The 3,972-nt window shown below is 36.2% G+C and overlaps 1 protein-coding gene across 1 annotated transcript in view; it reads right to left on the bottom strand.

Annotated features, from left to right (window-relative positions):
- LOC129566097 (nephrin) overlaps positions 1-3,566 on the bottom strand; it is a 45,026-nt gene extending 41,460 nt beyond the window's left edge. Inside the window, exon 1 of the mRNA XM_055441659.1 lies at positions 2,923-3,566. The gene's annotated coding sequence lies outside the window, so the exon portion shown is untranslated. The remainder of the gene's footprint in view (positions 1-2,922) is intronic.
- Positions 3,567-3,972: the final 406 nt, after the last annotated feature.

The following is a 3,972-nucleotide window of genomic DNA, read 5'->3' as shown; positions in this document are numbered from 1 at the left end:
TGGGTGTGCTGGGTGTGCTGCGTGTGTTGGGTGTGCTGGGTGTGCTGTGTGTATGTGACAGCGCAAGCTAAAGCTCCAATCATTCGTCTCCTTCGATTTTCGACAGAATTCACGTACTACTTGGATGCTGTGTGATAACCATGCCTACCTGAATGGGTGCCATTCATAATCCAAAATACGGATCTTTTGGTTTAATTTTGCTGGCGGCATGACACCACAAGCCACTTACATATGACGAGGACGACAACGACAACGATGACTACGACGGTGGTAGTGGTGATGGTAGTAGTGTTATTTAAAACATTCAGTGTTTCTATAAAAACTAGAAATCCGTGTTGCTCCTCAAGGATGAACGAATTTAAGTGAGAATCATTTGCGATGAAAAGAACAGCAGCTGAAGTTGAACATTCAATGTGTTGGGAAAATTCCAAAGATTAAAGGCAGGAATGAACTGTCGTCATTCAGGGCATCTGACGCTTTTATTTTTTTCGCAGGTGGCATTGATTTAGGGTGAATGATGCGAAAGAAGAACATGTGCACCCAACATAGATCGAATGGGAATATGTCAACACAATATTTTTTGCGTATGTGCCATGTCACATTTCGTTGAATATAAACAGCCCCAATCGAATTTGAATACACTGCGTGTCATGTTGGGCACTTTTTGCCTCCCACTCGCCTCGAAGCGAAATCAATAAATTTGGGTTGGAATATTTGGTTTGTCAAATGGATGTAATCAAACCATCAGAAATACAGAAATGAGAAATACGAACATGAACGAACGTACAAATCAATCATCCTGAAATACATGTATGCAAGTATACAGCAGACGAGCGTTTCATTTTGTCTTCTTTCTTAAACTTTTGATGGCACTGAAGTGAATGTCAAACGATCGCGTGAATTACCAAAAATGATTGGCCTTTTCGCTTGTCAGAGGTGAAACGCATTTGATATTGGCTCTGCGCTCAAACCTAGTGCGGAAAATGCAGAAAATTAATCAATACCATTCATTTTGAATGGCGCATTTTTTGTAATTAGTCTCATAGCTTATCGTATTTCATCGCTTTAATTACATTTGTTCATTAATCGAAATGGGCTACATTGAGTTTGGCTTGGCTTGGCTTGACAATGAATTAAAAAATCATTTTCATTCCAATGATATTCAATAAACATTTAAATTCGATAAATTAGTAGAAAAAGCACTAAAGCTCAATTAATTAAACCTCCGTTATAGTGCCCTGTTATTTCCATTTCATCTAATTTCCAAAAGTATAAACAATACCAAAAAAAACATATTCACCAAATGATTTATCTGATTTATTATTCTGATTAATGAATCATACACACTTTTAAATCATCACACTTCAAATTACACTGAATCCCAATCGATTCATATGTCTGCGTGAAAGCCATCATTTGTGAAGTGCTTGTTTTTGTGAAACTATGAAAATTAAAGCCCAAAGGTTTTCTACCTAGGTTATTAATGAATAAATAATTATGCATTTTCTGTATGATCATTTGAACTTGAGCACGAAATCATTATCCGAATGCTCGAACGGAATTTAATATTTCAAATGGATATTGTTACAAAATTGTTCGGTTTAATCGTGTACTTTTTAATTGATGAAATAATGGTCATTTGGCATTTCAACATAAAATCGATAAAATTTTCATAAAAAGTATCTATCGCAACAATTTCACCTTCTTGAAATTCATTTATGGAACAAATTCAGTCCGGTTGAATAGCAATTGTGAATCGTATTTTCCGAAACGAACGCGTCGAATTAGGATTCAATGCAAACACATTTCAAATACTAATGGATGAAATACATGAAAACTCCAGCCAACCGAATTTCCGCGTGTTATCTCATTAAAACGTTTATATTGCGGTATATTTGAATAAAATTGTTTTCATGTTTATGAGGCCTCGTAAAAAAAACTTATGTGTTTCTTTTTTTCTGGCGCTGTTCGAAATGGATTTTTGATGAATTTATACGAAATGAATGTTGATTGAATAATTGTTCATTCCTTCGGATTTTCGAAAAGAACATAAATTTTTAGCTAAATAACTTGTTTTTCCTCGGTCACCATTCAAGTCACATGCGCAAACACACACACACACACACACACGTTAAATAATTCACACGAATATCATGGTTTTATTTAGTGCTAAAGTGCGATAATTTGTAGAAATTCTCTCCCCCTTCATTTAGTCGCGGGGATATGTCGTGTAATAAATTCCACATTCACAAACACACAAATAATCGTGCGATATAACTCGTGCCTTCATCGCTTTGCATGCACAAAAAATATGATTCACGAACATTTTTGCCACCGTAAAAAACAACATTAATTTATGTATAAACGATCGTCGTCCTGGTGATGGTGGTGGTGGTGGTGGTCGTCGTCGTCACCGTTGCCATCGTCATTCTAAAATAAGCGCCAATTTCGTATGCGTATCTCAGTTCTCATTTTCATTGCTTGTTTCCTATCGAGAGAAATTGTGTGGTTCCTCTGCTGGGGATTTGTACATTGATGGTTGAAACGTATTGAATTCGAGCAGCACCATAAGAGTTTTGGTTGAAATAACGGGCACGTTTCATCCAAATTAATCCAATGCCATATTTTTGAGAGGCATACATCGAAAATCGATCCGAAAAACACACACACACACATATATATGTATATACACCAACCAAATTTCTAACAACACACAAAATGCAATCAAAACCAAACTCAATACACCGAATTGAAATGCTCTTCGAATTCCATTTGGCGTGTCTAAGTTATAGCAATGACAGCACTGAGAGCATTCGACGTTCGATAAGATGAAATGATAAAATGAAACACACACCGAAAACACAAACAAAAAAACCAGATTTCATGGCATTTTAGTAGTAGATGAGTAGTATGTTCACAAACCATTTGATTGTTTCTCGCATTGTAGTCGAATCTTCTAGGCAATACCGTGGGCGATTTGTTTGTAGTTTTATTGTTTGCATCACATTTTAAACGCCCATTTCATTTGCTTTCAAACTGAAATGCTTTTACCAATTCGATCGATGTTCGCTTCAAATTTTCACTTGTGCCATTGTTTACTACATACATAAATATGTTTCACTCTTTTGATAGAAATTCCCACTCTGTTTGTTCAAACTTATTAGTTCCAATGTCAGATTGACTGCAACTATTTTAATTTTCTTTCTTCGCACTTTCAATGTTAGCACCTTACACCACAAATCGGATCTTAGTTTCACTGTTTCACAAAAAAATGTAGCATATCTCTTGTTCCAAAATAATCCAAATTCATCCAAAAATCAGTTATATTCACGTTGAATTGCTGGCAGGTGAAAAAAAATTAACATTACCAATTGAACATTTGCACAGAATCACGATTTTTTTCTTGTGGAATCAAATATTTCCTTTCGTTTGATATGATAAATGCACACTTTTCCATTAAAATCGTTGAATATTCACGCGCGCATTCAATCGAAATTTCAAAAATCACTTCACACGGAACGGAGCACACGTTATAATTGCACAGACGTTTGCTTCACCACTGACTCGAAATAAGATGTAGTCGTTCCTTTTTCCCTCGCACACACACACACACACACCGCTTTTCGTTAGACACAATTTCGGAACGTAAACACATCGAATCGTGTTACTCCGCATCGGAATTTTTTTTCAGGAGAATATTGGAATAAAATTTGAGAACAGTTTTCCAGTTAGCACCGCCGCCAAAATGTCAAATGTTATTGTACCTTTCGTGTGAATGGGACAAAAGTTCAACCATTTGCATCACTTGGTTCCAAATGGAAAATGGAAAACGTAGTATTGGCGCGTAGAAATTGTGGAGACTTTTTCGATGAAGGAGTCAAAATGATTCCCCAACTCATTGGAATTATGGGTTTATGTTCATGCGCAATATGCATGCTTGGGTCGAAAATCCTCGTTACAAATTGTCAGCGT

The sequence above is a fragment of the Sitodiplosis mosellana genome, unplaced genomic scaffold, assembly GCF_009176505.1.
Source record: "Sitodiplosis mosellana isolate CC-2019 unplaced genomic scaffold, AAFC_SMos_1.0 Smas_scaffold_1, whole genome shotgun sequence".
NCBI classification, from domain to species: Eukaryota; Metazoa; Arthropoda; class Insecta; order Diptera; family Cecidomyiidae; genus Sitodiplosis; species Sitodiplosis mosellana.
This window is presented reverse-complemented; position numbering and strand designations above follow the sequence as displayed.